We start from the raw sequence: 14,646 nt of genomic DNA, 5'->3' as shown, positions 1-14,646 counted from the left end.
TTTGGGAATTTTCCACTTAAAGTGGGAAAAATTGAGGTGTGTGGCTAGTAAATAAAGTGAAAATCTCATAGGATTGTGGTGTTGATAAACACCAAAAGTCAAGAGGATGTACAACACATGGATTTGAATAATAACTATAAATTACATAAAACAAAGGAAGATACAAAAAAGATTTTGTTTACAAATTGACTAGTATAGTCACAATAGAAGCTCCACATAATTCTACTCCACATTTGATACCATATCTGAACTTTGATCCAAGTGTGGCTGATGTGCACGAGTGAGGCCTTCTTTGGCTTTTAGAGCATGTCTTTCTGGAATCTTTATTCTAGAAAATGGTCCTTCTTTGTTGGGTCTCCAGGACCAAACAATTGCATCTATAGTTTCCCACACTTGTGGGTCCTTATAGTTGACAGCCCAATAACCCTTCCAACAATTACTGTAAGCTTGAGTATCTGTCATCCCACTTTTTCTCGCGCAAGGTGCCCAATATTGAATCAAGAGTTTTTTGTAGTTTGGTGATGTAGGCTCATTATCAATGTCAGATAAAGCCATTGCAAGCCACACTGGATAGATTTCTGTGTCACTCGGAACAAGCATAAGAAAGTCACCTTGGTGCACATCAGACATAGGGTCAAACTCTTCCCTTGGCCTATCTCGTTGAGGCCCACAAAAATGATCGTTCAACTCTTCAAGGCCTAGGAATCTTTCTGCTCCTTGTTGCAAATTCATTGTAGTGCTTTGTAGGTGAGAATATTCTTGAGTTTTTGGCCAAAACATTTCATACAAGACTCCCTCTGATATGATTGCTTTTCCAATCTCTTCAATTACCTTACTCCAATAATCTATCACGGGTCTATAATATCGCGGAATACTTGAACCATTCCCTAAATTTTTCCAAAATTTTATATAGTTCTTTAGCCCCAAAATGACTTCTTCGTGGGCCTTGACATACTCCGCCATTTGTACTAGAGGTGGATCTCCATGTGGTAACATTGGCTTGCCTTCTGTGTCTGTTTTCCAAAGGCGAATACTTCCACTCCAACTTGATACACCTACATGTGCCTTATATTGCATCATTGGTGTCTCATCCTGCATAAAGAACCTGAACTGAAGCGGTTTGGAATGTCCAACAAGTATGTCTTGTCCATCACAAAGATAGCCATCACAATATTGCTTGAAATCGGGGATCTTTGTGAGAAAAAATGGAGCTGGAGATGAAGATGAGCTGTTTCGTAATGTATCCATCAAATGTGGCAAAGTATAGGTTTGTGTAACTCTCAACTTCTCTGAAAACCTACTAAACATGGCGTCTATGTCCTCATGTGTATGCCCAACCATTAAAAATCCCAGCTGGATGGTTTTGAAAACACCCCTTGCAACAAGCATTGACAAATAGGCAAATAAGTATCGATTTTTGTTTTCCCCTGCACAATTATCCAATTGTAGCAACAAGTTCTCTGGCAATCTGCGAAATGTTGACCCCAATTCCTCTTCTGCAATTTCTGACGACTGCACAATGGGCTCTTTTCCATCACTCAAGTTATGGTAGTCCAAAGCATCCCTTGAGTTCAAAGCATGTAGTAGTGAAATATTGCTCCTTGGAAGTCCATTTGTTACTAGATCACCAAGAGGATGCTTATCTATCCTCTCGAGGTTATGTAAACAATTAGCAATTGAGCCAATTGTAAGATTTGGATCAGCTGGCCACAAACCATTCAAGACAAAGTGTCCGTAATGACCTTCTCCATGTCCATGAGTGATCATGCCAATCAATGCCACCTGCAGATTATATCCTGAATCCACACCCTTGGGAACAATGCGTAATCTAGGAATGGCAGTCTTCTTTTGATCCATCTTATCATGGATTATGCATACATATTTTTGTGGTTGAGTTTCTGAATACGTGCGCCATGCATAATATAGGCTTCTGCAACTCTTTTGTTGTGCCATGTGAACTTCTCTCCCTCAAGAGAAGAGCTCTCTCTTCAAGAGAAGGTTTAGCTTCTAACCTTGCCTTGATTGAGCTACAAATATTGCACTTAGAGAACTCACTCGTCTTTGTTAAAGTGACATGTGGGTACTCTTTGTTCCAAATTCTACCAAAAGAAGATTGGGATAGCTTCTTCTCATAGCCCATTTGGTCAAGTGTCGTGTTGATTTCACATAAAATATCCACTTGTTTGTATGTTGATGGAATCACCAATTGAGTCTCTCTTGAGCCATCTAGCAGTGTTCTACTTCTATGTGGCATCTTCTCAGAGTTGTTTTCCACAAACTCATTTAGTAGTGCTCTTGCTAAACTAGTATGTTGAAGTCCCCTTCTCAATGTACATGTGTTCCCATGTACATATTGGCGCACACCATTTTCAAAGTTCTCCTTGTATCGATAAAATGATGTCTTTGGTATTCCATGTAGCTCATACCATGCTCTACAACAAACAATAGAGCCATTTAGCCTGAATTGGTATCGTGACTTCTCATCTGATAACATATAGAAAGAACATCATAAACATAATTAGTGCGTGATTTTTGAGACTCCCCAAAATTGTTGTCGTAACCTTGTCACCATATCACGATCTGCAAATTGGCAGCATTTTTGTGCACAACAATCAATGCATGATACCCTTTGAATTGATTTGTTTGAAAGGTAAAAAGTCGAAGCTGGTGCTGCTTTTGATTTTTGAGTCCTGTTCATGAAAGTGTATCGTCTCTTCCTTGACAACTGGACAACATTACTCCCATCAAGTTTTTTTCCAACATTGCCATCGTTGGATACATCCTCATATGTAGCATGCATGCCATCAACAGGAACAAAGCGTTGTAATGGGCTCCCATTCAACATTGTTGTCTGCTTGATGGGCCACTTTAGCAAAGTGATGCTACCCACTTCAACCACATCATCAATGCTTGCATTTTCTCTTTCAATACCCACACCCACACAATCAGGACCAAGTTCCTGAAAGTTGACATAATCATGTGGAAATACATATAAGATGGTCCCTTCATTCATGGTTTGCATCATTGTGTCATCTTTTAAAAGGACCCTCTGATTTCTCCAAGACTCTCGAATCATTGCTTCAAATTCTGGGCTTGTCATAGGTATTGCATCTGTAACTAGAGGATCAGAATGATCATGTTCTTCATCACCATTGTAGCTTTCGTGTGGATCAATTAAGTTCCCATTTAATACAAAAGATTGCAAAAGAAGCTTTGACCATCGAACAACACTCCATAATGAGCCTTGGAGAGATGAAGTATCCATTGTAGGAAAAGGTAGGACCACATCCTTCAAGCATTCCTCCACTAGTATGGAGACATTTCTTAGCCCTATCTTTGTACCACCACAAGTGGAATCTGGATCTGTTCTACACACACAACCAATACCAACGATTTCATTGTCAAGTATCATATGTACTTTCTCCCCAGATTCGAAGTCCATCCTGTAAGTAAAAAGATTACATTGTTAAATCCATAGTTATAGAAAAATACTCTTCAAACAAAAAATCATGCTACAACATGAAAAAGGTTTGCATAGGTTGGACAAGTGGTGAACCTTGAGACCAAATCCTCCTTGCTATATTAATGGAAGCAAGGTTGGACAAGTGGTGGACCTAGTTGTAATACCACTGCCACCTATCAACTACTATAGGACTATGCTTTCCAATGTCCAAGTATCCCTTGAGTCTTTCAAGGTTGAACACGTGGTGGACCTTGAAACAAAAATCCCCTTTTTATATCAGAGCATAGCTTGGACAAGTGGTGGACCTAGTTATAATGCCCAATATCCAAGGTGAAATACCTTAGGACTTTGCTACCTTGCTTGCCAATGTTTACGTAGCCCCTCATTTCTTTAATGGAAGTAAGGTTGGACAAGTGGTGGACCTTGAAACCAAAGCCTCTTTGCTATATAAGAGCATAGGTTGGACCTAGTTTTAATACCCACTGCCACCTATCAACTACTATAGGACTATGCTTTCCAATGTCCAAGTATCCCTTGAGTCTTTCAAGGTTGAACACGTGGTGGACCTTGAAACGAAAATCCCCTTTCTATATTAGAAAGGTTGAACACATGGTGGACCTTGAAACGAAAATCCCCTTTCTTTATCAGAGCATAGCTTGGACAAGTGGTGGACCTAGTTATAATGCCCAATATCCAAGGTGAAACACCTTAGGACCTTGCTACCTTGCTTGCCAATGTTTACGTAGCCCCTCATTTCTTTAATGGAAGCAAGGTTGGACAAGTGGTGGACCTTGAAAGCAAAGCCTCTTTGCTATATGAGAGCATAGGTTGGACCTAGTTGTAATACCCACTGCCACCTATCAACTACTATAGGACTATGCTTTCCAATGTCCAAGTATCCCTTGAGTCTTGCAAGGTTGAACACGTGGTGGACCTTGAAACCAAAATCCCCTTTCTATATCAGAGCATAGCTTGGACAAGTGGTGGACCTAGTTATAAAGCCCCTCCTTTCTTTAATGGAAGAAAGGTTGGAAAAGTGGTGAATCTTGAAACCCAAACCCTTTGGCTATATATAGAGGATATCTTGGACAAGTGGTGGGCTTAGTTGTAGTATCCAATGTCCAAGGTCCAAGGTGAACTATGTAAAGACCTTACTTCCAAAAACAGAGTCGTACAAGTGGTTCTCCTTGAAACCAAAACCTCCTTAGTGTATTAGAACATAGCTTGGAGAAGTGGTGGACTTAGTTGTAATGGTGAATGTCCAAAGCAAACTATTATAGGACCTTGCTTCCCAAATCAAGTTTGGACAAGTGGTGGATCTTGAAACCAAAACCCCCTTACTCTATTAGAGCATAGCTTAGATAAGTGGTGGACCTAGCTGCCATGGAAAATGTTCAATCTGAACTGCTGCAGGACCTTGCTATTAAATGTCTAAGTAGAGCTAGCTTCTTTAATGGAATCAAGGTTGGGAAAGTGGTGCATCTTGAAACCAAAAGCCCTTTATTGTATTAGAGCATAGCTTGGACAAGTGAGGGACCTAGTTTTAATGTGTGATGTCCAAAGAAAAGTATTACAAGACCTTGCTTTCCAATATTTGAATTGGTCAAGTGGTTAAAACTAAGTATAAAACTTTGACCATTTTCTTCTCGAATTGCCAAAAAGCTAGTTTTAGACACCCCTAAATGAAAATGGTTTAGGGTGGCCTTAAACAATGTTTTTTCAAAGACTTGAACAAAAGGGTTGTCGAAGAGTAATGAAAATTTATTGTGGCTTGAAGTGCCTGAGTATGTGAAAACAAGCCTAGGTTTTCCACGAGGCAAAAGGTGACATAATAAGAACATTGGAAAGTTAGGATTGACCATGTGGCCTAAACTTTGGCAAGTGAAGTGGTGGCCAAGTTTTGTGGCACAGTGTGCACTTGGTCCTATATGTGTTGACCACTTGGCTAAATCTAGGACCATAAGGCCAAACCTTTGGCACCTTAAATATAGTATGGGACATAATCTAGAACTGCTATAGTAAATTAGTAGTATAGCTAATATGTTAATATTTGTATTATATTTTAAGTATATGCTAATATAATTTATGTTCAAAATTTCACTAATGAAGAATGTTCCCATTTAGCACTCCAGATGCGGGGTCTTAGGGCAATGCCACAATGGGGTGACAAGGCAGCGCTTCCACGTGAGGTTTGGGGGTAGCGCTCTTGATGGGGATGTGGAATATAGCGCTCTCGATGGCGGGGCTTGGGAGGTTGATTTTGGGATATTAACCAATTCACACGGCCCAAAAATTAAAGAAATCATGGTTGAAAATATTCAAAAAAATTGCGTAATTCTAACTTTTATATTGCTTTTGTTTTTTTTAATCCTATGATAAAACATGGACTTGTAGCATACGTGGCATTCTAATAAACCCTATCAAGATTAGGCACACAGAGAGCGCACGAGAACGCACACAGAGAAAGCAGGCGAGCAGCAAACACACAGAAAGCGCACACGGATCGCACACAGTTGGAGTATACGCGCGCGTAGAGGAGCAAGCTCGGCATCGTACACAACACACAGGTGGAGTGCACAGGATTGAAAGTTCGCGCACAAGATAAAGAAACAGCAGCGTACACAACGCTTTCCAGAAGGGCAGGATCGGGCAGTCTTCTCAGGAGACATTGCACACCTCACGAATAGAGAAAAAACAGGTATTTCTCTCTCTCTCACTCTCTGTCTTTCTCCATATAGAGAAGATGGTTCTCTGTAACTCTTCTTGCACACACACTCTCTCGTCAAAAGACAGAGATACATAGTTTAAAAGTATCCCCGCACACATACACATATTCCCACACATCGTCTTCCTCTCTTCCACATACATAACCACAGTGAAATCTGTTATCTTGCTGTCTCTCTCTTGAAAATACATGCACATATTCCCACACATCGTCTTCCTCACTTCCACATACATAACCACAATGAAATCTGTTATCTTGTTGTCTCTCTCTTGAAAATACGTGCACATATTCCCATACATCGTCTTCCTCTCTTCCACATACATAAACACAGTGAAATCTGTTATCTTTCTCTCTCCTCTCTCTAAAAAACAGGTATTTATCTCTCTCTCTCTCTCTATCTATCTATCTATCTCTGTATCTTGCTATCTCTCTCTTGAAAATACATGCTCATGTATGTGTGCGTCTGTGTTATCTATGTGTATGTATGTATATTTGTGTTATTTCATTGTAATACTCATACATAATGCAGATACACAATTACACTTAATTACGATATGCACACATAGTATATATACATACATAAATATCACAAATAACTAACACATTGTAATACTAGTAAAATTGAATGGAAGACTTACTTGCGTGATCTGTTAAAGTCGATTCTTGTAGCGAGTTCTGGATGTATGCTGAGCTGATTTTCCTCTAATCCATTTGTAGATATGATTGTAACTTCTGTTTCTCAAAAATAGTAGTGTTGTTTAGTGATACACCTAATGGACATAAATGGTTTAAACTAGGACATGTAGACCAAAAATACGTGTATTTCTTTGGATGAATATATACACTTTTTGGTGACCCTTACCACAAGTGGTGGACCTTGAGACCAATGGACTATAAGGACCTCCAAACAATACCTTGTACACTCAATCCTTCTTGGTATCTAGGTTGGACAAGTGGTGGACCTTGTTCAAATTCTCTAACCACTCTCTCTAACATGGTGACATAATTTAGGTGTGATAAATTCATATCTATGCAAACTAATATCAGTTTAGGCTTGTTAATTTGAATTTGTTTGAATTTATGTACAATATAATGATTTGAGGTTTGCATATTTGAATTTAGGTGGTATAATGATATCTTTTGTGGTAAACTTGAATTTAAAATCAATTTCGCGTGGAATATTTTAAATTTAAGTAGTAAAATTTAAATTTTTATAAAAAAGTTTGAATTTTAAAATTGGGCGGGATAGTTTAAAATTTAGGCGGGATATTTAAGATTTGGGAGGGATATTTTAAATTTAGGCGGGAAGGTTTTGAATTTATAGCGAGATCTCCCTTACATAAGAGAGTATAGGTTGGACAAGTGGTGGACCTTCAAGCTAGAGCATCCATGCTACTGGACATGATAGGTAGGGAATCTAGTTGAATATTGTATGTATAATATATATGTAATAGATCTAGCTTGGACAAGTGGTGGACCTTGGAACAAAACCCCATGTAAAACATATCATGCACATTCCAAGTGGTCAAAAAAAATATCATTTAGAATATAGCCTTATAGGTTGGACAAGTGGTGGACCTTAACACCCAGATATTCTTCATATAATGACATAGAGTGGAAAACTGGTGAATCTTGAGACCAAACCATGCTACTAGCGATAATAGCTTGGACAAGTGGTGGACCTTGAAAGTAAACCCCCCATCTACGAAATATCGTGGGTTTAAGGTATTTCGATGGAGCCTAGCATCTTGGAGACATCGTGCATCTTGCTTCTCTTCATGTTTCAATGGAGCCTATCTTGGACAAATGGTGGAGCATCCTTCTCTCCATGTTTCAAATGGTGTGGACCTTTATTCTCTCTATTATTCAATAGAGTTAGCTTGGACAAGTGGTGGACCTTGGAACCAACCCCCATTTAAAACCTATCATGGTCACTCCAAGTGGTGAGAAAGAATAACCTTTAAGATATAGCCTTATAGGTTGGACAAGTGGTGGACCTTAACACCCTAATATTCTTAATATAATGACATAGAGTGAAAAAGTGGTGAATCTTGAGACAAAACCACTCATGCTACTAGCACTAATAGCTTGGACAAGTGGTGGACCTTGAACGTAAACCCCCCATGTTTCAATAGAGTTAGCTTCGACAAATGGTGGAGCATCCTTCTCTCCATGTTTCAATGGAGCCTAGCTTAGACAAGTGGTGGACCTTTGCTTCTCTCTATGATTCAATAGAGTTAGCTTGGACAAGTGGTGGACCTTGGAACCAAAACCCCATGTAAAACCTATCATGGTCACTCCAAGTGGTAATAAAGAATAACCTTTAAGATGTAGCCTTATAGGTTGGACAAGTGGTGGACCTTAACACGCGCATATTCTTAATATAATGACATAGAGTGGAAAATGGTGAATCTTGAGACCAAACCACTCAGGCTACTAGCAATAATAGCTTGGACAAGTGGTGGACCTTGAATGTAAACCCCTCATCTACGACATATCGTGGGTTTAATGTTTTTCGATGGAGCCTAGCATCTTGGAGACATGGTGCACCTTGCTTCTCCTCATGTTTCAATGGAGCCTACCTTGGACAAATGGTGGAGCATCCTTCTCTCCATGTTTCAATGGACCCTAGCTTGGACAGGGTGGTGGACCTTTGCTTCTCTCTATGTTTCAATAGAGTTAGCTTGGACAAGTGGTGGACCTTGGAACCAAACCCCCATGTAAAACCTATCATGGTCACTCCAAGTAGTAAGAAAGAATAACCTTTAAGATGTAGCCTTATAGGTTGGACAAGTGGTGGACCTTAACACCCACATATTCTTAATAAAAGTGGTGAATCTTGAGACCAAACCACTCAGGCTACTAGCAATAATAGCTTGGACAAGTGGTGGACCTTGAATGTAAACCCCTCATCTACGAAATATCGTGGGTTTAATGTATTTCGATGGACCCTAGCATCTTGAAGACATGGTGCATCTTGCTTCTCCTCATGTTTCAATGGAGCCTATCTTGGACAAATGGTGGAGCATCCTTCTCTCCATGTTTCAATGGACCCTAGCTTGGACAAATGGTGGACCTTTGTTTCTCTCTATGTTTCAATAGAGTTAGCTTGGACAAGTGGTGGACCTTGGAACCAAACCCCCATGTAAAACCTATCATGGTCACTCCAAGTGGTAATAAAGAATAACCTTTAAGATGTAGCCTTATAGGTTGGACAAGTGGTGGACCTTAACACGCGCATATTCTTAATATAATGACATAGAGTGAAAAAGTGGTGAATCTTGAGACCAAACCACTCAGGCTACTAGCAATAATCGCTTGGACAAGTGGTGGTGGACCTTGAATGTAAACCCCTAATCTACGACATATCGTGGGTTTAATGTTTTTCAATGGAGCCTAGCATCTTGGAGACATGGTGCACCTTGCTTCTCCTCATGTTTCAATGGAGCCTACCTTGGACAAATGGTGGAGCATCCTTCTCTCCATGTTTCAATGGACCCTAGCTTAGACAAGGGGTGGACCTTTGCTTCTCTCTATGTTTCATTAGAGTTAGCTTGGACAAGTGGTGGACCTTGGAACCAAACCCCCATGTAAAACCTATCATGGTCACTCCAAGTAGTAAGAAAGAATAACCTTTAAGATGTAGCCTTATAGGTTGGACAAGTGGTGGACCTTAACACCCACATATTCTTAATAAAAGTGGTGAATCTTGAGACCAAACCACTCAGCTACTAGCAATAATAGCTTGGACAAGTGGTGGACCTTGAATGTAAACCCCTCATCTACGACATATCGTGGGTTTAATGTTTTCGATGGAGCCTAGCATCTTGGAGACATGGTGCACCTTGCTTCTCTCATGTTTCAATGGAGCCTACTTGGACAAATGGTGGAGCATCATCTTCTCTCCATGTTTCAATGGACCCTAGCTTGGACAAGTGGTGGACCTTTGTTTCTCTCTATGTTTCAATAGAGTTAGCTTGGACAAGTGGTGGACCTTGGAACCAAACCCCCATGTAAAACCTATCATGGTCACTCCAAGTGGTAATAAAGAATAACCTTTAAGATGTAGCCTTATAGGTTGGACAAGTGGTGGACCTTAACACGCGCATATTCTTAATATAATGACATAGAGTGGAAAAGTGGTGAATCTTGAGACCAAACCACTGAGGCTACTAGCAATAATAGCTTGGACAAGTGGTGGACCTTGAACCAAACCCCCATGTAAAACCTATCATGGTCACTCCAAGTAGTAAGAAAGAATAACCTTTAGATGTAGTCTTATAGGTTGGACAAGTGGTGGACCTTAACACCCACATATTCTTAATAAAAGTGGTGAATCTTGAGACCAAACCACTCAAGCTACTAGCAATAATTGCTTGGACAAGTGGTGGACCTTGAATGTAAACCCCTCATCTACGACATATGGGTTTAATGTTTTCGATGGAGCCTAGCATCTTGGAGACATGGTGCACCTTGCTTCTCCTCATGTTTCAATGGAGCCTATCTTGGACAAATGGTGGAGCATCCTTCTCTCCATGTTTCAATGGACCCTAGCTTGGACAAGTGGTGGACCTTTGTTTCTCTCTATGTTTCAATAGAGTTAGCTTGGACAAGTGGTGGACCTTGGAACCAAACCCCCATGTAAAACCTATCATGGTCACTCCAAGTAGTAAGAAAGAATAACCTTTAAGATATAGCCTTATAGGTTGGACAAGTGGTGGACCTTAACACCCACATATTCTTAATAAAAGTGGTGTGAATCTTGAGACCAAACCACTCAGGCTACTAGCAATAATAGCTTGGACAAGTGGTGGACCTTGAATGTAAACCCCTCATGTACAAAATATCGTGGGTTTAATGTTTTTCGATGGAGCCTAGCATCTTCGAGACATGGTGCACCTTGCTTCTCCTCATGTTTCAATGGATCCTATCTTGGACAAATGGTGGAGCATCCTTCTCTCCATGTTTTAATGGACCCTAGCTTGGACAAGTGGTGGACCTTTGTTTCTCTCTATGTTTCAATAGAGTTAGCTTGGACAAGTGGTGGACCTTGGAACGAAACCCCCATGTAAAACCTATCATGGTCACTCCAAGTGGTAATAAAGAATAACCTTTAAGATGTAGCCTTATAGGTTGGACAAGTGGTGGACCTTAACACGCGCATATTCTTAATATAATGACATAGAGTGGAAAAGTGGTGAATCTTGAGACCAAACCACTCAGGCTACTAGCAATAATATCTTGGACAAGTGGTGGACCTTGAATGTAAACCCCTCATCTACGACATATTGTGGGTTTAATGTTTTTCGATGGAGCCTAGCATCTTGGAGACATGGTGCACCTTGCTTCTCCTCATGTTTCAATGGAGCCTACCTTGGACAAATGGTGGAGCATCCTTCTCTCCATGTTTCAATGGACCCTAGCTTAGACAAGGGGTGGACCTTTGCTTCTCTCTATGTTTCAATAGAGTTATCTTGGACAAGTGGTGGACCTTGGAACCAAACCCCCATGTAAAACCTATCATGGTCACTCCAAGTAGTAAGAAAGAATAACCTTTAAGATGTAGCCTTATAGGTTGGACAAGTGGTGGACCTTAACACCCACATATTCTTAATAAAAGTGGTGAATCTTGAGACCAAACCACTCAGGCTACTAGCAATAATAGCTTGGACAAGTGGTGGACCTTGAATGTAAACCCCTATTACGACATATCGTGGGTTTAATGTTTTTCGATGGAGCCTAGCATCTTGGAGACATGGTGCACCTTGCTTCTCCTCATGTTTCAATGGAGCCTATCTTGGACAAATGGTGGAGCATCCTTCTCTCCATGTTTCAATGGACCCTAGCTTGGACAAGGGGTGGACCTTTGCTTCTCTCTATGTTTCAATAGAGTTAGCTTGGACAAGTGGTGGACCTTGGAACCAAACCCCCATGTAAAACCTATCATGGTCACTCCAAGTAGTAGAAAGAATAACCTTTAAGATGTAGCCTTATAGGTTGGACAAGTGGTGGACCTTAACACCACATATTTTATAAAAGTGGTGAATCTTGAGACCAAACCACTCAGGCTACTAGCAATAATAGCTTGGACAAGTGGTGGACCTTGAATGTACACCCCTCATCTACGACATATCGTGGGTTTAATGTTTTTCGATGGAGCCTAGCATCTTGGAGACATGGTGCACCTTGCTTCTCCTCATGTTTCAATGGAGCCTACTTGGACAAATGATGGAGCATCCTTCTCTCCATGTTTCAATGGACCCTAGCTTAGACAAGGGGTGGACCTTTGCTTCTCTCTATGTTTCAATAGAGTTAGCTTGGACAAGTGGTGGACCTTGGACCAAACCCCATGTAAAACCTATCATGGTCACTCCAAGTAGTAAGAAAGAATAACCTTTAAGATGTAGCCTTATAGGTTGGACAAGTGGTGGACCTAAACACCACATATTCTTAATAAAGGTCCATCACTTGAACTAGAAGTAACATAGGATAAGAGAAGCAAGGTGGACCTGAAACCAAACCCCCATGTAAAACCTATCATGGTCACTGCAAGTGGTAATAAATAATAACCTTTAAGATGTATCCTTATAGGTTGGACAAGTGGTGGACCTTAACACGCGCATATTCTTAATATAATGACATAGAGTGGAAAAGTGGTGAATCTTGAGACCAAACCACTGAGGCTACTAGCAATAATAGCTTGGACAAGTGGTGGACTTGAATGTACACCCCTCATCTACGACATATAGTGGGTTTAATGTTTTTCGATGGAGCCTAGCATCTTGGAGACATGGTGCACCTTGCTTCTCCTTATGTTTCAATGGAGCCTATCTTGGACAAATGGTGGAGCATCCTTCTCTCCATGTTTCAATGGACCCTAGCTTGGACAAGGGGTGGACCTTTGCTTCTCTCTATGTTTCAATAGAGTTAGCTTGGACAAGTGGTGGACCTTGGAACCAAACCCCCATGTAAAACCTATCATGGTCACTCCAAGTGGTAAGAAAGAATAACCTTTAAGATTTAGCCTTATAGGTTGGACAAGTGGTGGACCTTAACACGCACATATTCTTAATATAATGACATAGAGTGGAAAAGTGGTGAATCTTGAGACCAAACCACTCAGGCTACTAGCAATAATAGCTTGGACAAGTGGTGGACCTTGAATGTAAACCCCTCCCATCTACGAATATCGTGGGTTTAATGTTTTCGATGGAGCGTAGCATCTTGGAGACATGGTGGCAGCTTGCTTCTCCTTCATGTTTCAATGGAGCCTATCTTGGACAAATGGTGGAGCATCCTTCTCTCCATGTTTCAATGGACCCTAGCTTAGACAAGGGGTGGACCTTCCCTTCTCTCTATGTTTCAATAGAGTTAGCTTGGACAAGTGGTGGACCTTGGAACCAAACCCATGTAAAACCTATCATGGTCACTCCAAGTAGTAAGAAAGAATAACCTTTAAGATGTAGCCTTATAGGTTGGACAAGTGGTGGACCTTACACCCACATATTTTAATAAAAGGTCCACACTTGAAACATTGAGAGAACATATGGAGAAGCAAGGTGGACCTTGAACCAAACCCATTGTAAAACCTCATGGTCACTCAAGTGGTAATAAAGAATAACCTTTAAGATGTATCCTTATAGGTTGGACAAGTGGAGACCTTAAACCGCGCATATTCTTAATATAAGGACATAGAGTGGAAAAGTGGTGAATCTTGAGACAAACCACTCAGGCTACTAGCAATAATAGCTTCGACAAGTGGTGGACCTTGATGTACACCCTCATCTACGACATATCGTGGGTTTAATGTTTTTCGATGGAGCCTAGCACTTGGAGACATGGGGCACCTTGCTTCTCCTTATGTTTCAATGGAGCCTACTTGGACAAATGGTGGAGCATCCTTCTCTCCATGTTTCAATGGACCCTAGCTAAGACAAGGGTGGACCTTTGCTTCTCTCTATGCTTCAATAGAGTTAGCTTGGACAAGTGGTGGACCTTGGAACCAAACCCCCATGTAAAACCTATCATGGTCACTCCAAGTAGTAAGAAAGAATAACCTTTAAGATGTAGCCTTATAGGTTGGACAAGTGGTGGACCTTAACACCCACATATTCTTAATAAAAGTGGTGAATCTTGAGACCAAACCACTCAGGCTACTAGAAATAATAGCTTGGACAGGTGGTGGACCTTGATTAAACCCCTCATCTACGAAATATTGTGGGTTTAATGTATTTCGATGTAGCTTAGCATCTTGGAGACATGGTGCAGCTTGCTTCTCGTCATGTTTCAATGGAGCCTATCTTGGACAAATGGTGGAGCATCCTTCTCTCCATGTTGCAATGGACCTATCTTGGACAAGTGGTGGACCTTTGTTTCTCTCTATGTTTCAATAGAGTTAGCTTGGACAAGTGGTGGACCTTGGAAACAAACCCCCATGTAAAACCTATCATGGTCACTC

This window comes from Adiantum capillus-veneris, chromosome 6 (assembly GCF_014529385.1).
Source record: "Adiantum capillus-veneris isolate H3 chromosome 6, ASM1452938v2, whole genome shotgun sequence".
Classification (NCBI taxonomy): domain Eukaryota; kingdom Viridiplantae; phylum Streptophyta; class Polypodiopsida; order Polypodiales; family Pteridaceae; genus Adiantum; species Adiantum capillus-veneris.
This window is presented reverse-complemented; position numbering follows the sequence as displayed.